This window comes from Callithrix jacchus, chromosome 8, assembly GCF_049354715.1.
Source record: "Callithrix jacchus isolate 240 chromosome 8, calJac240_pri, whole genome shotgun sequence".
Taxonomy (NCBI): domain Eukaryota; kingdom Metazoa; phylum Chordata; class Mammalia; order Primates; family Cebidae; genus Callithrix; species Callithrix jacchus.
In genome coordinates, this window is record NC_133509.1 from 20,977,861 (window position 1) to 21,003,565 (window position 25,705).

The 25,705-nt window shown below is 42.6% G+C and overlaps 1 long non-coding RNA gene across 1 annotated transcript; it reads left to right on the top strand.

The window, feature by feature from the left end:
- Positions 1 to 284: 284 nt before the first annotated feature.
- Positions 285 to 25,359, top strand: LOC128928746 (uncharacterized). Its single transcript, XR_008474209.2, has 5 exons — positions 285 to 438; positions 1,202 to 1,332; positions 15,604 to 15,727; positions 22,562 to 22,678; positions 22,853 to 25,359. It is a non-coding gene; the product is annotated as an uncharacterized LOC128928746 (long non-coding RNA).
- The last annotated feature ends 346 nt before the right edge of the window (positions 25,360 to 25,705 follow it).

Consider the following 25,705-nt stretch of genomic DNA (forward strand, 5'->3'; position numbering starts at 1 on the left):
AAATTACTGAGGAACTTCATAAGAATTGATCAGTGTCGAAATGGGGAGAGAATGGGAATGGAGAATTAATTATCAAATGCTTCTTAGTAATAGAGGCTTGTCACACATCCAGACTAAGAATGCTAATAGTCACCACCTAATATTAGTATAAATACCAATAATACCAGTAGTAGCTAACATTTATTGAACTCTTGCCATATTTCAGGCACATATTATGGATCTTACAAGCATTATCTTATCATTCCTTATAGTGATCCGGTAAGGTAATATTATTCTAATTATAGACAAAGAAACGAAGGAGCACAGAGACTTCCTAGTTTGTTGAAGATCACACAGCTGGCAATCTGCAGGGCTGAAGTGTGAATTTCGGTTGTCTGACTCCAGTGCCAGAGCGCTTAACCACCAAGCCAAACTTCCTTCTGATATCTCTGTAAACCAGTTAAGTATAGAATAATATATTTTCTATATTGTTAAATTTGCTGCTAATTACAGAGTTTGTCTAGAAAAAGGATTTCTCTTGCTGTTCCTCTTACTTCTCTAAATAGCATTTTTTTTTTCAGATTATAAAAGTAATGCAGGCTGGGCGCGGTGGCTCTTGCCTGTAATCCCCGCACTTTGGGAGGCCAAGGCGGGCAGATCACTTGTGATCGGGAGTTTGAGACCAGTTTTCACCAGAGACATGGTGAAACCCTGTCTCTACTAAAAATACAAAAAAATTAGGCAGATGTGGTGGCACGCGCCTGTAATCCCAGCTCCTCTGGAGGTTGAGGCAGGAGAATCACTTGAACCTGAGAATCAAAGGTTTCAGTGAAACAAGATCACACCACTGCATTCCAGCCTGGGCAACAGAATGAGACTCTGTCTCAAAAAGAGAGAAAAAAAGAAAGAAAGAGAGAGAGGGAAAGGAGGAAGGAAGGAACGAAGGAAAGAGAGAGAAAGAAAAGAAAGAAAGAAAGAAAGAAAAGCAATGCATGCTTCAACTAGAATTGTCGTTTGTTGCTCTTTGGAATATAAATGGGCATAGCCACTTTGGGGAAACATTTGGCAATCTAAATGTTAAAGGCACACATACCTCTGACTCAGCAATCTCACTCTGGGGTTTATACCCAATAGAAATAGATGTTTACATCCATCAAAAGACGGAAGCGTCCTTTGGTGGATGCGAGTGCAAGGATGTTCATGGCGATTTTATTTATAACAGCCCCAGATTGGAAACAACCTGAATATCCAACAGTAGAATGGTGGAAGTAACCTGTAATATATTCATACCCTGGAATACTGCAGAACAATGAAGAACAAGCTGCAGCTACGTACAACATGGATGTCCTCAAGGTGAGCGAAAGAAGCAAGACACACAAGACTATTGAATGAGCAATTTAATTTATAGGAAGTTCAAATACAGACAAGACTAATTTTTGGTGGAAAAAGTTGGACGGTACTAACAGATTAGGAGAGGGCTCAAAGGAGCCTTCTGAGATGCCAGCAGCGTTCTACATCTTAATCCGGGTGGTGGCTACGTGGGTGTATGCATGTGGCATATGTAGAAATCCATCAGCTACACACTTGAGTTGTGTGCTTTATTGTATTTGTTATACCTCATTGTGTGTGTGTGTGTGTGTGTGTGTGTGTGTGTGTGTGTGTGATGGAATTTTGCTCTTGTCACCCATGTTGCCCAGGCTGGAGTGCAACGGCGAGATCTCAGCTCACTGCAACCTCCACCTCCCCGGTTTAAGCGATTCTCCTGCCTCAGCCTCCAGAGTAGCTGGGATTACAGGCATGAGCCACCACACCCAGCTAATTTTTGTATGTTTAGTAGAAACGGGGTTTCACCGTGTTAGCCAGGCTGGTCAAACTCCCGACCTCAGGTGATCTGCCTGCCTCGGCCTCTCAAAGTGCTAGGATTACAGGCGTGAGCCACTGTGTCCAGCCCTTATTATACCTCATTTTTAAATTTTTTTGATACAGAGTTTCACTCTGTCACCCAGCCTGAAGTGCAATGGCATGGTCTTAGCTCACTGCAACCTCCGCCTCCCAGGTTCAAGCGATTCTCTTGCTTCAGCCTCCCAAGTACAGACCTGCGCTGCCACACCCAGCTATTTTTTGTATTTTTGGTAGAGGAGGGGTTTCACCGTGTTAGTCAGGATGGTCTTGATCTTCTGACCTCATGGTCCATCCGCCTTGGCCTCCCAAAGTGCTGGAATTACAGGCATGAGCCATCGCGCCCGGCCGGAGCATGGAACTCTTTTGTGAAGCTGCCCGGGATCCCCATGGTACCAACATCATCATTTTGTCTCTGATGTCACTGCAGGGGCATAAGGCACAGGCTCCGTCTGACTCAGCCAATACACTTCTCAGTGTTTACCTTCTGAGTTCAGTTCTGAATTCATGAATTTTTAAACTTTCTTCATTTTGATGTGTGCATTTACAGCTATTAATGTCCTGACTACTGCTTCAACAGCATTCCCCAAGTTTTGATAGGTAGTGTTTACATTGCCATTTAGTTTTAAATATTTTATTTCCATGAGATTTGTTCTTTGACTCATGAATTATTTAGACGTGGGCTTTTACATTTTCAGATGTGTATGTTCTTTTTTTCTGACACTTTTGTTTTTGATACCCCTTGGATTACATCGTTGTCAGAATACAGACTAGGCGATGCTGATTATTTGGTAGTTGTTAACACTTGCTTGGAGGAATCGTATGTAGTCAGTTTTTGTAAATGTCTATGTAAGTTTGAAAAGAATGTTTATTCTTGAATTATTGGGTTATGATTTTTATATTTTCATTAGATCAGGCTTGTTAATTTTATTGATACATATTCTCTATTTCCTCACTTAATTTTTTGTTGGCTTGTTTTTATTAATTCCTGAGAGAGGCATGTTAGAAATTGCCCATGATTTTAGACTTGTCAATTATTTCTTGTACTACTGCTCATCTTGCGTTGTATGTTTTTTGAGGCCATGTCATAAAGTGTATATGTTTTTGGTTAAATTATTGTTGAAGTCTGACATACATTCAGGAAAGTACTTTCGTAAAGAGAAAATGCCTCTTATGACTAGCTCCCATATCAAGAAAAGAAAACTACCAGCACTCCAGCAGCATCTTCACGCTCCCTCGGAGTCACCGCTCCAACTCTGCTATTCTGACTTCTAATATCGTAGATTAGTTTTGCCTGTATTCGAACCTCATATATTCCAGGAGTCTTCAAAATGTACATGAAAAATACATATTATGAAAAAGCTGTGCATGATTTCAAATTTTTTCACACCAAAATAAACTCATACTAACTTGTTACAACATATCTGAACAGGATCTAGTGTGAGGCTCTAAGAAGGGTGAGATACGAGTTTGAAAAGAGCCTCCAGTAGAGCAAAGTGAGTTCTGCTAAAATGGAAGCAAGAACGAAAATCAAATTCATGGTGAAGCTTGGGTGGAAGAATGATGAGATCATTGATGCCTTAGGAAAAGCTTATGGAGACAGTGCCCCCAAAGAAATCAACAGTTTACAAATGATACCTTGTCTTAAGAAGAAATAAGATGAAGATGAAGCCCACAGCAGCAGACTCTATCCATGTAAATTTTTGAAGAATTTTTTTTTTTTGAGACAGCATCTCACTCCTATTGTCTAGGCTGGAGTGCAATGATGCCATCTCAGCTCACTGCTCCCTCAACTTCCTGAGCTCAGGTGATCCTCCCACCTTAGCCTCCAAGTAGCTGGGACTGCAGGTGGGCACCACCATGCCTGGCTAATTTTTCGTATTTTTAGTAGAGGTGGGATTTCACCATGTTGCCCACGTCAGTCTCAACTTCTTGGACTCAAACCATCCATCTACATCAGCCTCCCAAGGTGCTGTGATTACAGGCATGAGTCACTGTGCTGGCCAAAAATTAATCTTGTTTGTTCCCTAATTGAAGAGGTCTGACAATAGTACAAAAAAATAGCCAGTGCCATAGACATGTCAGTTGATTCAGCCTATACACTTCTTACTGAAAAATTAAAGTTGAGCAAACTTTACACTCAGTGGGTGCTGAAACCGTTGCTCCTAGATCAGCTGCAGACAAGAGCGGAGTTTTCAGTGCAGATTTTCAACCAGTGGGATTAAGATCACAGTTGCATTTCTTCAAAGTATTGCAACAGGAGATGAAATGTAGCTTTACCAGTACTATCCTGAAGACAAAGCACAATCAAAGCAGTGGTTACCAAGAGCTGGAAGTGGTCCAGTCAATGGCAACAGTTTTTTGGGGATGCTCAAGGCATTTTGCATGTTGACCTTCTGGAAGGCCAAAGAACAATAACATTTGCTTATTATGAGAGTGTTTTGAGAAAGTTGGTCAAAGCTTTGGCAGAAAAATGCCCGGAGAAGCTACCCCAGAGAGTCCTTCTCCACCACAATGCTCCTGCTCATTCCCTTCAGCAAAGCAGGCAATTTTGCAAGTTTCCATGTGAAATCAATAGACATTCACCTTACAGTTCTGATTTGGCTCCTTTTGACTTCTTTTTGTTTCCTAATCTTAAAAAAAAAAAAAAAAAAAAACTTTAAAAATACCCATTTTTCTTTAGTTAATAGTATTTAAAAGACATCGTTGACATAGTTAAATTCCCAGGACCCTCAGTTCTTTAGGGATGGACTAAATAGCTGATATCATCCCTTACAGAAGTGTCTTGAACTTCATGAAGCTAACGTTAAGAAATAAAGTTTATATTTTTTATTTTTATCTTTTAATTTCATTTTTCCACAAATGGTTTTGTCATATGCTCAGCTTTGGTAGATACTGCCAAACAGTTTTTCAATATGTACCAATTTACACTTGCACCAGCCGTGAGTCCTTATCAAACTCAGTATTGTCTGTTTTTGATTTTAGACGTTCTGTTGGGTATGGAGTGTACTGCACTGTGTTTCTAACTGGCATTACCCTGACGATTAATTAAGTGAAACACTGTTGTTTCCTGTCAATTTGAAACTCCTCTTAAATAAACTGTGTTTCTTTATTTTCATTGGGTTGTCTTTTTCTTATTGATTTGTAGGAATTCTTCATATATTCTGGGCATGAGCTTTCTGTACAGAATATCTTCCCTCTCTCTTCAGCTTCTCTTTTCACATTTTTTATAGTGTCTTTTTATGAAGAGCTGTTTTTAGTTTTAATGTGTTCCAATTTATCAATTTTTTCTTTATGGTTAGAATCTTTGGTACCATGTTTAAGAAAACTTTGCCCACCCTGGGATGATGAAAATATTCTCCTATGATTTCTTGTGAAAGCATTATTATTTTACCTTGTATATTTAGATCTATGATACATGTGGAAGTTACTCTTGTATAAGGAATGAGGTGGGGGTCAAGATTTATTTATTTTTCCCATGTGAATTATCCAGTTGACCTAACAGCTTTTATTGAAAAGATTATCTTTTCCCCCACTATATATAAGACCTTAGCACCTTTGTCATCAGTGAGGGGACCATGTATGTATATGTGAGTTTTCTCCTTGTACTCTCAGGCTCAGCTTCTGTCATCAAATCTCTTTGTCTGACTCTTTGCTGTGTCTCTCTCCCACTTTTAAGGATCCTGGTAATCACACTGAGCCCACCCAGATAAGCCAGGATAATTTCCCCATTTTAAAGCCAGCTGAATAACAACTTTAATTCTGTCTGAAGCCTGAATTCCCTTTTGGCATGTAGCCTAACATATTCTCAGGTTTAGGGGATTTTTTTTTTTAACTGCTGATTTTTGAGAGTTCTTTATCTATTCTACATACTAGAGAGTTCTTTATATATTCTAGATACTAGTCCTTTGCTGGATATGTGATTTGCAAATATTTTCTTCCATTCTGTAGCCTGTATTTTTATCCTTTTAGCGAGGTCTTTCATAAAGACTTTTTAAAAATGTTTGATGAGGTCAAATTGATCAAGTTTTCCTTTTATAGATCATACATTGGATGTCAAGTCCAAGAACTCTTTGCCTAGCCCTAGATCCAGAAAAATTTCCCCTATGTGTTTATCTAAAAGTTTTATAGTTGCAGATTATACATTTTCAGTTAGCTTTTATATAAGGTGTGAGGTTTAGGTGGAGAACCCATTGTCTGTGGATGTCCAGTCATTCCAGCACCGTTTGTTGAAGACTATACTTCCTTTGTCGAATTGCTATTGCACCTTCATTAAAAAACTGACTGGGCGCCGTGGCTCATGCCTATAATCCCAGCACTTTGGAAGCCTGAGGCGGGTGGATCATGAGGTCAAGAGATCGAGACCATCCTGGCCAACATGGTGAAACTCCGTCTCTACTAAAAATACAAAAATTAGCTGGGCATGGTGGCGCACGCCTGTAATCCCAGCTACTCGGGAGGCTGAGGCAGGAGAATTGCTTGAACCCAGGAGGTGGAGGCTCCATTGCACTCCAGCCTGGGTAACAAGAGCTAAACTCCGTCTCAAAAAAAAAAAAAAATCAGCTGGGCATATTTGAGTGGGTTTATTACTAGGTTCTCTATTCAATTCAATTGATTTTTGCACCTGTGCCTCCACCAATAACACACTGTGTTGATTATTGTAACTACATAGTAGGACTTACTATTAGATAGAGTGGTTTCACCCACTTTATTTTTTTTTGTAAGATTATTTTACTTATTCTAGGGGCTACATCTTTCCATATAAATTTTAGAATGAGCAAATCTATGTTTACAAAAGAAAGACATCGTTGGGATTATGATAGAAACTGCATTAAACCCATAAACATCTTCACAGTATTGAGCCTTTTAATCCATGAACATACAATATTGTCTCTCTATTTCTTTAGGTTGTCTTTCACTTGGATTTTTTCGTGTTTTTTTTTTTTTGAGGCAAAGTCTTGCTCTGTCGCCCAGGCTGGAGTGCGGTGGTGCGATCTCAGCTCACCACAACCTCCACCTCCCAGGTTCAAGTGATTCTCCTGTCTCAGGCTCCCAAGCAGCTGGGACTACAGGTGCATGCCACCAACCCCAGCTAATTTTTGTATTTTTAGTAGAAATGGGGGTTTCACTGTGTTGGCCAGGCTGGTCTTGAACTCCTGACCTCGTGATCTGCCTGCCTCGGCTTCCCACAAAGTGCTGGGATTACAGGTGTGAGCCACCTCTTCTGGCTTGTCTTTGACTTTTTAAATCAGCATTTTGTAATTTTTAGCTTGCAAATCCTGTACAAATTTTGTTTATGTTTTCACATAAATGTCTCAATTTATTTGGGGATGTTCATCATTAGTATATAAAAAGTGATGATTTTTGTGTTTATCTTATATTCTGCAACCTTGCTGAACTATTGGTTGTAAGAATTTTTAGTATTTTCCTTGGGATTTTCTAGGTAGAATTATTTTATTTTATTTTATTTTATTTTATTTTAATAGACACAGGGTCCCACTACGTTGCCCAGGCTAGTCTCAAACTCCTGGGCTCCAGTGATCCTCCCACTTTGGCATCCCAAAGTGCTGGCATTACAAGTGAGACGCACCATATCCAGCTCGATGTTTTAAATATTATTTTTATAGCCAATCCTTATTTTTATTTATTCATGTGGTCTCCTCATTATCACTCCTAATGTTGTTATTTATGTTTCCTCTCTTTTTTTCTGTTAAGATTCCCAAGTTGACTTTTCAAAAAACCTAGCTTTTATCAACTCTACATCGTTAATTTTTTTGTTTGTTTTTTTTTGAGAGGAGTCTTGCCCTGTCAACCTGGCTGGAGTACAATGGCACAATCTTGGCTCACTGAAACCTCCACCTCCCAGGTTCAAGCAATTCTCCTGCCTCAGCCTCCCAAGTAGCTGGGATTACAGATGTGTGCCTTCACACCCAGTTAATTTTTGTATTTTTAGTAGAGACAGGGTTTTACCCTGTTGGCCAGGCTGGTCTCAAACTCCTAACCTCCACTGAGCCAATCACCTTAGCTTCCCAAAGTGCTGGGATTATGAGTGTGAGCCATTGAGTCCAGCCGAGTTTGTTAATTTCTGATTTTTATCTTTACCAGTATTATTCTTTCTACTTTCTTTGGATTTATTTATTTTTTTCCCCCTAGCTTTTTGGGTTGAGAGCTTAGTTAATTTTTTTAAATATCCATTGCTTTTGGGTGAATTCATTGGTTATAGATCCTCTGCATATTGTTTCAGATAAATCCTGCAAGTTTTACTATGTAATGTTTTAAGGGTTCTTGTCAAAATTTGCATCTCAGTATGCAATGATGAAAAAGTTCTGGAGATGGATGGCGGTGGTGATTGCCTTGCAATATGAATGGACATAACACCACTGAACTGTACACTTACAAGTGGTGAAAATGTCATGTTATGTGTATTTTACCACAATACGAAGTTTGTAATTCTCGTTTATTTCTTTAACAGGAGAATATTTATGTATGTATTTAAAATTTTTGAGACAGAGTCTTGCTCTTTTGCCCAGGCTGGAATGCAGTGGCATGATCTTGGCTCACTGAAACGTCCACCTCCTGGGTTCCAGCAATTCTCCTGCCTCAGCTTCCCAAGTAGCTGGGATTACAGGCCCGTGCCACCACACCCGGCTAATTTTTGTATTTCTAGTGGAGACGGGGTTTCACTATGTTGTCAAGGCTGATCTCGAACTCTTGACCTCCTGATCCACCTGCCTTGGCCTCCCAAAGTGCTGGAATTACAGACATGAGCCACCACACCTGGCTTATTCTTCTTCTCTTTTTAAGCCCTAATTTTAATACATGTGGTTTATGAAGGTGTCATGTATGACTTCTGTTTTTTGAGTTTATTGATTTCTTTTGTAAGCTAGTACACGTTTAAATTTTGAAAACTTTATGTGTGCTTGAAGAGAATATGTATTTTCCAATTATTGGGGAAGATATTTTAGATTACTTTTAAGATCAAGCTGCTTAATCAATTCTTTCTTTCTTCTTCTTTCTTTCCCTTTCTTCCTTCTATCTTTTCTTTCTTTCTCTTCCTTCCTTCTTTCCTTCTTTCCTCCTTTTCTTTCCCTTCCCCTCCTTCCCTCCTTGTCTGTCTTTCTTTCTTTCTCTTTCTTTCTTTCTTTCTTTCTTTCTTTCTTTCTTTCTTTCTTTCTTTCTTTCTTTCTTTCTCTCTCTCTCTCTCTCTCTCTCTCTCTATTTCTTTCTTTCTTTCTTCTCTCTTTCACAGAGTCTCACTCTGTCACCCAGTGCATGGAGTGCACTGGCATGATCTCGGCTCACTATAGCCTCTGCCTTCCAGGTTCATTCGATCCTCCTGCCTTAGCCTCTCAAGTAGCTGGGTCCACCACCATACCTGGCTAAATTTAGTTATTTTTTTTTTTTGTAGAGATGAGGTTTCACCATGTTGCCCAGGCTGGTCTTGAACTCCTGGACTCAAGTGATCCTCCCACCTCAGTTTCCCAAAGTGCTGAGATTACAGGCTTAAGCCGCCACACCTGGCCCTGAGTTTTTTTTTTTTTTTCTAATATTAATATCCTAACTCCCACTTTTTGTTTAAAAATATTTTCCTAATATATCTTTTCCTAGTGTTAGAATTCATTTTTAATCAAAAATTCTCTAAGGTTTACAATGAGAAAACAGTCCCATACTTTATCCCTGATTCCAATTCCTAGTGCTTTCCCTTCCACTTTCAACTTTTTCAGTTTGTCTGTTACTTCCTGCCATATTAAAAACTAACATGCTTTCCCGTTATTTTTTCAATTTTATGTACTACCTATTGACTTCCTATGGAGGTTGAATAAATTAGTTCTCTCACAAAGACACACACACACTCAACTCTCCTTTCATCCTTCCACTATGATTAAATTGCAATTTTTGCTGAAATGATTGTTCCAGTGCCTACATTATAATGATTATGCAAACACAGTTCACAGCTGATCCAAGTACTGAACTATATTTTTATTTTTTTCTTGTACAACCTTTCATTCTTCCTGGGGTTGATAATTACTTTTGTTTTTCATTTGCTTATTTTCTTAGTTTCTATTATGATATCCTAAAATTTATTGCAGAAGTATAAATTTCCTCTCAATATATTAAAAAAAAATAGATATTTGACCAGTTTCCTTTTCTTTCTTGGAGACACTCCCGGAGCACCCCATCCTTCTGCTCCCATCCTGGCTGCTGAAGGGCTGATGGGTAGCTGTCATCTTGGGATTCCCCTGCACCAGCATCCCTGTTCTGGATCCTCTGTCTTCCTCTTGTTGGTTTATTCCCTCTTTTTGATGGAGCACATCCTCTAGAGGAGCAGGAGACGATCCAGGTCTTGTGAGGCCTAAAATGTATGCAATTAAACAGAATCACAAATGGAAAATTAGACACCACAGAAATGTGAGAAAAAAAATCACAACAAATTGCAGTTTTCGAAAATGGTGACAATCACCACAAACCACAAAATCTGGGAAATTAGTCTAATATTAAACTGAAGGAGGATCAGGAGAAGTTGGAGTAACCAAATGGCTGCTGCCTCTCTTCCACCCTCCAAATCGCTTTCAAAAATGTCTCTTGTGGGCTGGGCAAGGTGGCTCGCACCTGTAATCCTGACACTTTGGGAGGCCAAAGCAGGTGGATCACCTGAGGTCAGGAGTTTGAAATCAGCCTGGCCAACATGGTGAAACCCCATCTCTACTTAAAAAAAAAAATACAAAAAATTAGCCATGCATGGTGGTGCATGCCTGTAATCCCAGCTTCTTGGGAGGCTGAAGCAGGAGAATTGGTTGAACCTGGGAGGGGAGATTGCAGTGAGCTGAGACTGTGCCATTGCACTCCAGCCTGGGCAACAAGAGGGAAGCTCTGTCTTTAAAAAAAAAATGTCTCTTGTGGCTGGGTGAGGTGGCTCATGCCTGTAATCGCAGCACTTTGGGAGGCCAAGGTGGGTGAATCACCTGAGGTCAGGAGTTTGAGACCAGCCTGGCCAACATAACAAAATCCAGTCTCTGCTAAAAATACAAAAATTAGCCAGTGTAGTGGTGCACACCTGTAGTACCAGCTACTCAAGAGATTGAAGCATGAAAATTGCTCGAACCTGGAAGGTGGAGGTTGCAGTGAGCCAAGACCGCACCTTGCACTCCAGCCTGAGCGACAGGATGAGACTTCATCTCAAAAAAAAAAAAAATCTCTTGTGGCCAGCCTGCCTGGAAACATTCCAGAAAGGGAATTCTGAAAAACAGTTTAGGCTAGTCAAGTTATCACAGTACAAAGCCAGTGCACTTCTTAATGGTAATGGTTTTGTAATATTTTCCAGAGAGCAAATAAAAAGACAATTCTGTCTTTTCTTCTGCATGTGTGATCAAAATTTGTTTTTTATTATTGACAGTTGATATTCATAAAACATGACTTTATACAAATGGTCTTGAAGTTATAATACTATTGCAGTTTTGTGTCCCACAGACATAGGGACTCTGATAAATTTGGTTGCATAAGATTCTCACTCAAGAAATTTTTGTAAAAAGTACAATTCATTAATAGTTTTGCTGGGTATAGAATTCTAGATTTGAAATTATTTTCCCTCAGAATTTTGAAGGTATTGGTCTATTTTGCAATGTTGAATATATTCTTGGCAGGAGAAACTGCTGGCTTTGACCAAGCTTTAATGAGAACTGAGTACTCTCCTTACAAATTTCTATATCTAATGGGAAGAGTTTTCCCTAGGCAAGCTTTTTGGCTCTATACATCTCAAACCTTGTTTTTTCTCTACTACCAGCTGCTTCACTGCCAAAAGTCTTAGAACAAGTTCATTTTTGTTTTGTTTTGTGTTGTGTTGTTTTGTTTTTGAGACAAGGTCTTGCTCTGTTGCCCTGGCTGGAGTATAGTGGTGTGAACGCCGCTGACTGCAGCCTCAGCCTTCCAGGTAGCTAGGACTACAGGCACATGGCACCATGCCTGGCTAATTTGTGTATTTTTTGTAAAGATGGGGTCTTACTGTGTTGTCCAGGATGGTCTCTAACTCCTGGCCTCAAGTGATCCTCCCACCTCGGCATCCCAAAGTGCTGGGATTACAGATGTCATCCACCATGCCCAGCCCAAGTTCATATTGTCATACAACATGTGACCCTGCCCTTTCATGTCCCAATGCCTGTGAGTCAGCCCAGTGGGCAGTGGGAGTATTCCTGTCATTTTTTACAATAGGAAAACTACCGAATGGAAGGGAACTGAGGCCTCCCAGTCAAAACCATTTACCAACCCCCACACGTGCACAGGGGACATCATGGAGTCTCCAACTCTGGCTGAGCTGTCAGCTGACAGCAGCACATGAGTGATTCCAGCAAGATCAGCAGAAGAACCGCACAGATCGCCAGCCTACAGGATTGTGATAAATGTATTGCCTTAAACCACTAAGATTTTTTATTTTTTAAGACAGGGTCTCGCTCTGTCACCCAGGCTAGAGTACAGTGGCACCATCTCGACTCACTGCAACCTCAGCCTCCCAGGTCCAAGCAGTTCTTTGCCTCAGCCTTCCGAGTAGCTGAAATTACAGGCTACTACTTTTTGTATTTTTAGTAGAGACAGAGTTTCACCATCTTGACCAGGCTAGTCTTGAACTCCTGACCTTGTGATACACCCATCTCAGCCTCCCAAAGTGATGGGACTGCAGGTGTAAGCCACCACACCTGGCCATTAAACCACTAAGTTTTAGAGTAGTTTGTCATATAGCAATACATAACTGAACACTTATAAATCATCTAACTGGACTTTCAAAAACCCAATCTGAATGTCTTTCCTTTAATTGATAACTTATTCACAATTTCTTACAATTAATGATATGTTTCCTAACACTTTGAGTTTTCTGCCATGCTTTTTTGCCTCCCGCCCTCTTTCGTACCTTTTGTTAGATCAGATTTTATTTCTGGTATTTTTTCCTCTCATAGTCAGGAAGTTATAAATCCTATTTCCATTCTTCTGGTTTTTCTATTCAAGAAACAAAGGAATATATCTGTTTCTTCGTCTTTCTTTGTCAAATGGGGGTGCTTCAAGTTTAATTAGGTTGAATTTTACCCATCAGAAGGAAGCTGCTGTTTGTGGCCTAGAAAACGATAAAATATAGAGTAAGGCAATCAAAATCACCACAGGAAAGGATCCCTGTGGGTCTGCCTGTGTGTGGACGTGTGAGCGGATGGTTATTGGAAAATGGTTGAGGAATGCAGCTCATCAGCTGAGGTCTAGTGTTCATCATGAGCCGCCCATCTGACACTCATCCAAAGCATCAGTTACTAGAGATTGACCAGGTGTCCACAGAGGCCTCCTCTGCTTTGGCTTGGCCAGGGTTTAGGCAGCTTCTCTTTTCCTTCCAGGCTTCTGAGATCTGCTTTCCTCCAAGCCTGAGCAAGCGCAACAGAAAATGGATTGTCCCAGCACTTTGGGAGACCAAGGAGGGCGAATCATGAGGTCAGGAGTTCAAGACCAGCCTGGCCAACATGGTGAAACCCCTTCTCTACTGAAAATACAAACAAATTAGCCAGGCATGGTGACAGTTGCCTATAATCCAAGCTACTCAAGAGGCTGAGGCAGGAGAATCGCTTGAACCTGGGAGGCAGAGGTTGCAGTGAGCCGAGATCACTCCCCTGCACTCCAGTCCGGATGACAGTGTGAGACTCTGTCTCAAAAAAACGAAAGTGGATTGTGACCCCTTATCAGCTCCTCCTGGGAACCGGCTGACCCTCTGTCTTTCCTAGGCAGATTCCTGCCAGACCTCACCCCTTGCGTGCCCAGCTCCCCTTCCAACCGTTTGCTTACCTCTGCTTGTCCTCCCTTTACCCTGTAAAAGAAAACCTTATTTCTGTTTGATTTTGAGACACTCACAGATTTCTGAGATGGGAACGTTCTCCATATTGCTATCGTCTTTCTAATTAAAGTCTCTTCCTCCCTCTCTAATTCTGGATTTGTTTTTATTTGACAAGATATAGTCACCATCTTCCGGGGATGAAAACTTAGTCAATATCAGAAACCTGTCTGCAGTCAGAAATGGAGCTTGTTCACCTCTCTTTCGTAGAACTTAGACTGTGCTTGAGGCATAGTGGGTACTTAAATATGTGTTTTATGAATGAATGAAGAATGAACGAATGAACAAACGGATGCTGAACTCAGGAGACAGAGAAACTGAGAGAAGCTGGTGCCTGGCCTCTGTGTGCTCCAGGAGCTACATTTCTCCCCATTCACAGCTACAGCTGGCAGGCATTCTGGAAGCACGTCCTGCTGCCATGGAAATGAACGCAGTCGCAGAGTGGGAATAGTTAAGTTACTTTTCCAAGAGAGTTACATCATTTAGAAGCCAATCTCTAAAAGTCCTTGCTCCTGCAGGAGTTGGTGACTGGGTGACAGTAATTGCGTTCACATGGTTACCTGTGACAGCATCACGTGAAGCTCAAATAACTGGTTGGAAATGCACAAATGACTGCCAGTTGCTTGAGCTCTCTGCTAGCCCTTGCCTGGCTCTTTCCATATTTACTTGCTCCAGCTTGCAACTGGATGTATAGATGTGTCTCTTCAGCAGCCTGGCCCACCCTATCGACTGAGGCAGAGAGTTGATCTGTAGGTTGCAGCTGCTCTTGCGGAAGTGGACTCTACTAAGATCTGTTCACCCTTTCGGTGACACGGCTGCTGAGAGCGGTCCCCATCCCCTGCAGCTTCGCTGGGCCTTGTTTATCTTTTCATCACTCTTGACTGGCTCTGGCCTATTTCTGGATCTCATGTCTGTCCTCTGACAAACCCTGCCTCTCTGCCAGCTTTCTGGAATCTGTCACTCTCAGAGACATGGGAAGACGACATTGCCCAGCAGAACCAACATGGCAAAAAATAGACTCATCCAAGGCAATCTGGGCACACACAAATGTCCCCAGCATGGAGCATCCCCAATCACAAGTTTCCCCCATCTGAGTAATTTATTTCCCATAGAGAGGTTCTGCAAACATTTACGCATCTTTAAGCATTTTAATGGTCTGATTTTCTTCATTTCGATGGATTTTTCTTTTTCTCTTTACTTAAAAATATCATTTAAATCCATTTTTAGATGATTATTCCTTTTTTTTCTGTTTGTAATAGCAACGAGCTAGAAACAAGGTCATTATCCAACAAGAAAAGACATTTTCCCTCCACTTTGTGCTCTCGTTGGTGCTCAGGCTTTAGGCCGAGGGTCACTTATCTCCTCCCACTACCCTTGTTGCTGGCTAACCCATGACCCGCTAGCCTCTCTGTCTTTCCTGTGAATCTCTTTCAACCAGTTGACCTCTGCCTGGTCCTTCTTAGTTTGACAGAGCGCCTGCTTGTTCCTGGGGTGGTGAATGGAGCACTGTCCTCCCCCCAGATAACTGATGACAAAGGTGCATCCAACCTGCCCACGCGACAGGCTCCCTCTTCCATAAATGCTGGCTGCACCCGAGGACCTGCACCTGCTCACTCTCCCTGCCTCCCTGCCCAAGGCAGAGAATTGAGGATGTTATGTGAGTGAAACCCTCAGGTCACTCACAGCTCAGAACACTCCCCCCCACTTCTCTCCTTCATGTGTCAGGCCCAGAAGCAGTTGCAATGATTACAGCATCACCTCCCACCTTTCCCTCTACACAGTTTGAACAGCTGTGCCTTAGTCTAGAAAAGTCATCCTGAACACTGGCTCTAGTCTGGGGAGGTGACATGCTCTTGCTTTGTCCCCAGAGACGTTCTGCTGTCCTTGAAGTGCGGGGAGTACCTCCTAGGCTGTGTGCAGCGGCCCTGCCTGAGGAGGGAGAGAGCTGTTCACCAATATAGATCTGAATCTCACCACCCTGGGAGGAAACAGGTACTTATCAATCAATCAATCTTCCAAGTTTTCTCATCTTCCAAAAAGACACTAATGCGCAGTGGCAAATAGCAGCCACTGAATCAGCCTGGGCATGTCACACAAAGAAATTCTCCTTATTCTATTTTTACCTTGATGCTGTATGAAACTGAGTGAAGTTACATTTCCTGATTCAGAAGTTGCAGCTGAAATGGCCCAAGTAGGAAGGAACAAAAGGGGAAATTTTGATAACAGACGAGTTGACTTTTTATGGCTATAAAGCAGATCCTGAGAGCTGCTCCAGCAAGGATGCATTTTAAACTCTGTCAAGCAATGTGTGGAGTCATAGCAACAAAAACATGGTTCTCCCTAGCTCTTAGGTATTTTTTATTTGGAAAATGGAGTTTCAAGCTGTTTTCCTGACTTTTATGAAGACTGTGATGAAATCACAGAATTTATAAAACAAAAGCTTGTTGATATTGTATCCAAATGCAAACTAGACTGCTCTTCTATCTGCATATTTGGCAAATGGTGCAAATGTAAATTCTGGAAAATTCCATTCAGTCTGTAAACTTACCAAAGGAAATTTTTTAAATTTCCTGCTAAACATCCTGACTCCTGTGTACCTTTTACATAACACTGCCAAAAAGAGGTGTGATTTGCCTACCTGTGACATTGACACTTCCATAATGACATTTTGGGTGACTTTTCAGTTTCCTCAAAGCATGCAGAGGCACTTTATGTTAGCATGTTGACCTACTGTAAAATCATATTTTCAAAGTGTAGGATGAGAAGAGTGTCCTTCACTGCTTTGGAAATACATCGAGGATGAGAACAGAGAAAAGGGTTACTGTAAAATGGAAAGTTATATGCCGTTTCTCCAAGACTGTTTTGTAATCTTTAAAAAAGCTGCAGAGAAGGATGAACTAAGTGCATCTAACTCGTTCCATTTAGGTGTAGGTTGTGACAAAAACTCATCTAGTTGACAAATGACTCATTTCTTGGAAATAAGACTGCTTCAAAACTTAAAAAATCATCACTAGGAAAGGACAGCCAAGTTAAACAAGGTTTTCTCAATTTCTTTACTAAAACTGTAACTTATTTGGAATCCAGCTTCAATTTCACAAGTTCAAGTTACCGCCCTGCTCTAAAACCATTTTTCCAGAGAAAAGAGGCTTACCTTATGATGACACCCAATGTGCTTCAAGGTGTTTTACAATGACGGACATTTTACACATGGATAGGCTGTATGATGAATTTATGGATGCAAAAGAGAATTGATAGATTCTTTTTTTTTTTTTTTTTGAGACAGAGTCTCGCTCTATCGCCCAGGCTAGAGTGCAGTGGCTCAATCTCGGCTTACAGCTGGCCTCCCAAAAAAGCCTGTAGATACAGGGGATGGACATTTATGGAGACATGGAAATGAATTCCTACAAGTCTAAAAACCTGCTGCTGTTAGCAAATAAAAGCCTAAGTATTCCATGCCCTCACAGCGTTGTTGAGAAGGTATTTAGCCTTGTGTCATGACATCAGACTGACACCAGGAATCAATGTGATGTGGGCTTGAGAAGAGCAGAGGGGCAGGCCAAAGTGAATGTTAAACTTGTCTCGATTCAGTTTTATCATTGCACAAAAGAAAAGATGGATGTCCTAAAGCCACAGGCAATTCAGAGAAATACCATTAGGAAAGGATGCTGAAAGTAAAAAGGCATCGTACTGTAGCATGGGGCAGAAGGAAACACGACATTGGGTTTTTTAAATCAAGTATATGAAATCCCTGTTTCATCCATCCTAATGTATTTACATTTTCCTTTTTATTTTTTTGGCTTCCTTTTTTAAAAATTATTTTTTGGCCTGGCGTGGTGGCTCAAGCCTGTAATCCCAGCACTTTGGGAGGCCGAGGTGGGTGGATCACGAAGTCAAGAGATTGAGACCATCCTGGTCAACGTGGTGAAACTCCGTCTCTACTAAAAATACAAAAAAATTAGCTGGGCACGGTGGCACGTGCCTGTAATCCCAGCTACTCAGGAGGCTGAGGCGGGAGAATTGCCTGAAATCAGGAGGCAGAGGTTGCAGTGCATCGAGATCATGCCATTGTATTCCAGCCTGGGTAACAAGAGCGAAACTCTGTCTAAAAAAAAAAAAATTATTTTTCAACTTTTATGAAGTTCAGGGGTTCATATGCAGGCTGTGCAGGTTTTTAATACAGGTAAATGCGTCACAGTAGTTTGCTGCATGGATCATCCCATCATCTCAGTATTAAGCCCAGCATCTGTCAGCTGTTCTTCCTGATGTTCTCCTTTCTCCCTTCTCCCCACCTCCCAACAGGCCCCACTGTGTGTTGTTCCCCTTGATGTTTCCATGTGTTCCCATCATTCAGCTCCCACTTATAAGTGAGAACATGCAGGGTTTGCTTTTCTGTTCCTGTGTTAGTTTGCCGAGGATAATGGCTTCCAACAGCATTGGTGTCCCTGCAAAGGACATGATCTTGTTCCTTTTTATGGCTGCATAATGTTCCATGGTCTATATGTGCTACATTTTCTTTCTTTTTTTTTTTTTTTTTTGAGACGGAGTCTTGCTCTGTTGCCCAGGCTGCGGTGCAATGGCATGGTCTTGGCTCACTGCAACCTCCACTTCCTGGGTTCAAGAGATTCTCCTGCCTCAGCCTCCTGAGTAGCTGGGACTACAGGCATCTGACACAACACCCAGCTAATTTTTGTATTTTTAGTAGAGTCAGGGTTTCACCATGTTGGCCAGGCTGATCTCAAACTCTTGACCTTATGATCTGCCCACCTCGGCCTCCCAAAGTGCCGTGATTACAGGTGTGAGCCACCGCGTCCGGCCATGTGCTACATTTATTTTCTCGATCCAGTCTATCAGTGATGGGTATTTAGGTTGATTCCATGTCTTTGCTATTGTGAATAGTTATGTTTTCCTTTTTATAAGTCTTATGTTTACATATCTTAACAATAGAAAATAAATAGCCCATAAACTTTAAATATTCAATAAGGACTTTTAAAAAGCTAAAAACAAATTGCCATATCTAAGGATAAAAAAATATAAAAATAGTTTTAGTTTTTCACACATATTTAATTAGTCTTTTTTTTATTGCATTTTAGGTTTTGGGGTACATGTGAAGAACATGCAAGATTGTTGCATAGGTACATATGGGAGTGTGATTTGCTGCCTTCCTCCCCATCACCTATCTGGCATTTCTCCCCATGTAGTCTTACTATTTATTATCATAAGTTGCTATTAATTAGTGCTATTGTTTGGTTTAAATAACTTTTATATGATAAAAATGTAAGTAATACAGAGAATATATAATTTCAAATAAGCACCTATCTTCCATATTTTATAGTAATGTTTTAAAAGCAATAGCACATACGTGTATAATTGTTTATTATATATGGCATTATTATGGCTTTTGTGTTGATCTGGCATGGCATGGCTGTGTCCTGGGTTGTCTTTCTAAACCATTGGTGATCCTGTCTGTCACTTGGCATCATGTTTCTTTTTTCTTTTCTTTCTTTCTTTTTTTTTTTCTTTTTTTTGAGATGGAGTTTCTCTCTGTTGTCCAGGCTGGAAGGCAATGGTACTATCTCAGCTGATTACAAACTCCGCCTCCCAGGTTGAAGCGATTCTCCTGCCTCAGTCTCTCTGGAGTAGCTGGGATTACTGTCACCTACCATCATTCCCAGATAATTTTTATACTTTTAGTAGAGATGGAGTTTTGTCATATTGGCCAGGCTGGTCTCGAACTCCTGGCCTCAGGTGATCCACCCACCTCAGCCTCCCAAAGTGCTGGGATTACAGGTATGAGTCACTGCACCCGGCCTGGTGTCATGTTTCTATGGTTTATCCATGTGGCTGTTGTGCAAATCAGTAGCTCAATCCTTTTGACTGCTGTGTGGTGTTCCATTGTCAGATATAATGCACCGCTGGTGGTGGCGGTGATGTTTTATCCATTCACTGGCTGATAGATATTTGGGTTGTTTCCAGTTCTTGGTGATTATAAACATGTGCATAGAAGTTCTTGTGTGCACATGTTCATTTTTCTTGGGTAACTGCCTAAGTGTGGAATTCATAGGTGATAGGACGAGTGTATGTTTAACTATGTGAGGAACTCCCCAATGTTCTTCCCAAGTGGCTGAACCATTTTCGCATTCCCATCAGCAGTGTATGAGCTGCTCTGCATGCTAGCTAGCGCTGGATAATTTCAGCTACATTTGTAAAACTTTTCGGCGATCTAATAGATGTGTAGTGGTATTTCCCTATTTTAAAATTTCACGGAGGTGATCGGCATTCACAACTGCCTCAGAGGGAACCGAGACAAAAAGAAAACATAAAGAAAGAAAAGCCTGGCTGTGGAACGGAAGAATGGGAATAGGTGGGGAAAGGGTCCAGGGAATGAGTGTGACACTGAGCATATTCTGGGTAAAAAAAATCAGCTTTGGCTGAGGAAGAGTGCCCTGGGGAGGTGGGGGGTGTATCAACCAGACTGCCTCTTCTCCCGGAGCTCAGACCCACAGCTCTGAGAGTCCTCAGGTCTTTGTGTCTCAAGAGGAAAGACGGAGTTGGGGTGGGAGAAGGGCAGAACTCTTTCTCAGAAAGTTTATTTATTTTTTTGTGACACAGGGTCTCACTCTGTTGCCCAGGCTGGAGTGCAGAGGCACAATCATGACTCCCTGCAGCCTGAAACTCCCCAGCTCAATCGATCCTCCCTCCTCAGCCTCCTAAGTAGCTGTGACTGCAAGAATGTGCCACTGCGTGCAGCTACTTTTTTATTTTTTGTAGAAATGGGCTTTTGCCATGTTGCCTAGACCAACCTTGAACTCCTAGGCTGCCTAGACCAACCTTGAACTCCTAGGCTCAAGCGATCCTCTTGCCCCAGTGGTGGGTTTACAGATGTGAGCCACCACGCCTGACCCAGAAAGTTTATTTTTGATGGGCAGTGTCCATGTCACCATGCTGCGAGCTCCATGAAGGCAACCCCCTGTCACTCTTGTCCCCTGTTCTGTCCCCACACCTGGCTCACTGCCTGCCTCATGGTTGGAGCCTAATGGGGAGGATGGAGTAATGAGCGTCTCCAGACTGAAGCCGCTTTAGTGAACATCACACAGAACAGTGACCGCCCTCTTTCTGCCAGTCTGGGGAAAGCCCCCTTTGCTCACCCTAGGCCCAGTTCATGGCCCATGTGGTCATTTCTTGGCCTCCTCTCACACCTGTTCACTTTACTACCCCTCCCTCACCACTGCTCCTCCTCTGGGCTGTTGATGCAGCCTCCTAACAACTCTCAGGGCCTCCCCCAGTCCTCTATTCTCCCCCAGTTTCTAATCTGTCTTATCTTTGCCAGGTGTTGAGTTCATAAGCTTTGCTCTTATCCTGAGCTGTCATATCCAAGCCCCAGTACTGGCTCCTGATGTCCACAAGAGAAGAGCCAATGGGAAACTGTCCCAGCTCTCTTCCTGCATCCCAGCTCCCACTGGCTCTCTGAAGGGCTCTTGATTATGGTGAAAGTCTATTTTCATGGTTTTGGTTGGTTGGTTGGTTGGTTGGTTGGTTGGTTGTTGTTTTTCTGAGACAGAGTCTCACCCTGTCACCCAGGCTGGAGTGCAATGGTGCGATTTCAGCTCACTGCAACCTCACCTCCACCTCCCAGTTTAGGCAATTCCGCTACCTAAGCTTCCCAAGTAGCTGGGATTACAAGCATGTGCCACCATGCCCAGCTAATTTTTTGCATCTTTAGTAGAGGTGGGGTTTCACCATGTTGGCCAAGCTGGTCTGGAACTCCTGACCTCCTGATCTGCCCGCCTCGGCCTCCCAAAGTGCTGGGATTACTGGTGTGAGCCGCTGTGCCTGGCCACCTTCATGTTTTTAAAACTGCCCTTTCCTGCTGAAACCAAACCGATCTGGTCTGCATGGGCTCTCAACAGAACCAAAGAACCAGGGCTTCGGGGTCAGAAAGACGTGGGTTCAAACTCTAGTCCCCTATTTCCTAACCAAGAGGACGTTGAAAAATTCGTAAACCTGAGTCTCAGTGCTTTTTTCTCTAGAGTGGGCAATAAAAGTACCTACCCTGTGTTTCTGTAAGGAGATGGCATGTGTAAGGGGAGCCTGGGATATACTAAGAATGTAGGAATTTAAAGAATGGTAGATATGATTTTTGATAATTCTTGCCTAAAGAAAAAAAGGGCTAAAAATAGGTAATTAATTAATTGTTTTCTAATTCTTTCCCAGCCAAAATACTGGAGGTTGCTTCCCTAGGGAGGGAACCACCTGGGCATAGATTGGATTTCAAATATGTGTGCTGCTGCCCAGCCTAATGGGTCACATGCCCTAAAGATAAGCTGGCCAGTCACAATGCTCCCCCAACTCCTCTCTACCTTGGGAGAGAGTCCTCATGGGTTAAAAGACAAAGCAGGGCTGGGCGCGGTGGCTGACGCCTGTAATCTAGGAACTTCGGGAGGCCAAGGTGGGTGGATCACGAGGTCAAGGATGGAGACCAGCCTGGCCAACATGATGAAACCCCATCTCTATTAAAAATACAAAAATTAGCTGGGATTACAGGCGTGGTGGTGCCCGCCTGTAATCCCAGCTACCCCAGAGGCTGAGGTCTCCTGCCTCGGCCTCTGGAGTAGCTGGGATTACAGGGAGGTATCACTTGAGAGCTGGGATCACTTGCACCTGGAGGGTGGAGGTTGCAGTGAGCAGAGATTGCACCACTACACTCCAGCCTGGTGACAGAGCAAGACTCCATCTCAAAACCAAACCAAACAAGAAACAAGCAAACAGCAACCCGACACAATAGAGAACACAGGAGTGAGGGAGAACTTTTTTATCCTTTATCCTCAGACATTTGGGGTCATCTCCTATGTGAGCACCACGAAGGAGGAAGACAAAGGCAAAAGAATGTGGTCCTCCTCACTGGGTGCTGAGTCATGAGCCTGATGATGACTGGAGTTTGCTAAGGTTTGTATAATAGTGTCTTCTCTAAAATTCATGTTGAAACAGAATCCCCTATGCAACAGTATCAAGAAACGTGGCCTTGAGGAAGCGATTGAGTCACGAGGGCACCGTCCTCATAAACTGATAGGGTTAGGCCTCTTATAAAAAGACTTGACAGATGGATTCACTCTTTTACAGCCCTTCCATCCCTTCTGCCACTCGAGACCACGGCGTTCCTCCCCCTGGAGGATGCAGCAGCAAAGCACCATCTTGGAAGTAGGGAACAGCCCTTGGCGGACAAACAAACCTGCTGGCGACTTGGTCTTGGACTTTACAGCCTCCAGAACTGCAAGAAAACACATTTCTCTTTTTTATAAATGACCCAATCTCAGGTATTTTGTTATAGCGACAAAAATGAACTAAGACAGAGTTTTTTCCAAGAAGAAGACCCTTAAAACTTCTCCAAAGCAGATGGGTCTCCTTGGAGTAGAAAGCTCCCCCAACATCAGTGAGATTCCAGAAGGAGCATTACGATCATGTGTCAGGGAAGGGAGTGAAGCTTCGAGTGGGCTCTGATTAGATGCTCTAAAGCCCAGCCTCATTCTGGGTTCTGCAGCTGAAGAGGATTTGGGGTAACAAAGGGCTTTCCGTTGCTTGAAAAGCAAAAATAAAAAGAAGAAAGCTCATATGTCAATAAGGCAAGTAATTAAGAAAGTAGGTGCTTTTAAAAGTGGGTAATGGCAGGAGAATATGTGTACAAAGCTGGGTTATTTTTAGTATTGGGTGAAGGCACATTATTCTTTTGACAATTAGAATAAAGAAAGCAATTAGAAACTCCAGGAAAATGAAAAGCTGTGCAGGAAAAGCTGTAGTCCAAATATAAAGCAAATGAAATGTGGCATGTCTTTGAGCAGTTGATGGAGCATGGAACTGAATACATTTGACCTTGACGCTAAGCGCCTCTTCTGAGCAGCCTGGGCATCAGGACACTGGATCCAAAGGGAAGGAAATGTAATTCTTGGATATTCCTTGGCTCGGCAGTGGCAGTGGACTGTACTCACATAGGCATGAGAATGTAATATTGGTTTATTGATTTTTTTTAACTTTTACAGTCAATTTATGGACAAAATGTGGCTGTAAGAATTATGACTTCAGAATAGTATCTAAATGCTATCATCATTTAAAATGTAAAAGTAAGACTATGAAAGACCTGAGAGGTAGAGAAAAGATAGAAGTCGGTTTCTCGTATTTTCACTCTGTGGAGTGGGAAGTAAGGTCTATTAGTCAGAGCTTGAAGGTAACCAGCAGAAGAACCAAGAATATTTTAATTTGCAAAAACCAGGAGGATAAGGAGGGATGAGAGGGAGTCATACACGTGAACTAAAACCTTGTTTTTTCATAGGAGAGTGAACGAGTTTCCTAGGACTGCCGTAATGAAGTGTGGATACTTTGTTAATATCCATAGTTTGTTAGTGTGACTTGGCCCTGCATGGTGGCTCATGCCTGTAATCCCAGCATTTTGGGAGACAGAGGTGGGCAAATCACCTGAGCGCAGGAGTTCAAGACCAGCCTGGTCAATGTAGTGAAACCCCGTCTCCACTAAAAATACAAAAATTAGCCGGGCGTGATGGCAGGTGCCTGCAATCCCAGCTACTCAGGAAGCTGAGGCGGGAGAATCACTTGAACCTGGGAGGCGGAGGTTGCAGTGAGCTGAGATCACACCACTGCACTCCAGCCTGGGTGATAGAACAAGACTTCATCTAAACAAAAACAAAAACAATATGACTCAAACAACAAAAAGTTATCGTCTCACAGTGAAGGTGTTAGCAGGGTCGGTTTCTGTGGGGGAGGATCTGTTCCAGGTCTCTCCCCTGGGATCTGTTGGCTTGCTGGAGATCTCTGATGCTTCTTGGCTAGCAGATACATGGCTCCACCAGCTACTTTCATCTTCCTTTATGTTCTCCCTGTGTCTTCATCTCGTCTTCCTTCTGTATCCAAATTTCCCCTCTTTATGAAGACACTAAGAATTCTAAATTTTTAATTTGGCCTTCCAAGTAGTTATCAAGACACAGCTGTCATGATGGGAGAATAGGACATACTAAACCGTTTGTAGAATTTATAACTTTAAAATATTTACACATATGGCTGGGTGTGGTGGCTCATGCCGGTAATCCCAGCACTTTGGGAGGCCAAGACAGACAGATCACCTGAGGTCAGGAGTTCAAGACCAGCCTGGCCAACATGGTGAAACCCCGTCTCTACAAAAATACAAAAATTAGCAGGGCATGGTGGTGCGTGCCTGTAATCCCAGGCTGAGGCAGGAGGCGGAGATTGTAATGGGCCAAGATGGTGCCACTGCACTCCAGCCTGGGCCGCAAGACCCAATCTCAGGTATTTTGTTATTGCAAGACAAGAGCGAGCCTCCGTCTCAAAAATAAATAAAATATTTACAAAGATGGTATATGGGCCTCCAATTAATTACACCCTGTCACGGGCCCTGCACATGTGATGCTCAGGCCTGACGTGTGTAACCACGGCAGCAGAAGGACCAGAAACCATCAGTTGGTCTGGGAAGTGCACAGGAGAAGTCAAGGGCGGGAGAAGGAGGGCTGTAGTACTTTGTTAGCGGCCTGTCTGCCAATGTGATGCTCTGTTTTGCCATTTGCATGGTTCACTTCAATAAAACTTACGAAAGTTATCCAAGTTCTCACCTGGTCCCTCGAGTCTTCCCGATCCCCAGCTCTCACCTCCCTTCTTGGAGCTTCTACAACCCTCAGTGGCTGTGTCACCTTCTGTCCTGCCTGGCCTGCTCTCTGAGAGGCCCCTGCAGACAATGCCACTTCCCCGGGTGCACTGGCCACCTGTGTTCTTGCCTCCTCCCAAGAGGTTCCCTGGGCTGAGGTCAGCACAACTTGCTCGCCCAGCCTCTTCTTGGTCAGCGTTCTCTGCTGGAGCGTCTCTCCTCCCGCCATCTCCAGTCTGGTGCTCCCACCTGCACCTCCCAGTGGCCCCTCAGGGTTGGGATAAGCCCGGGCTCTGCCCACAGTCCCT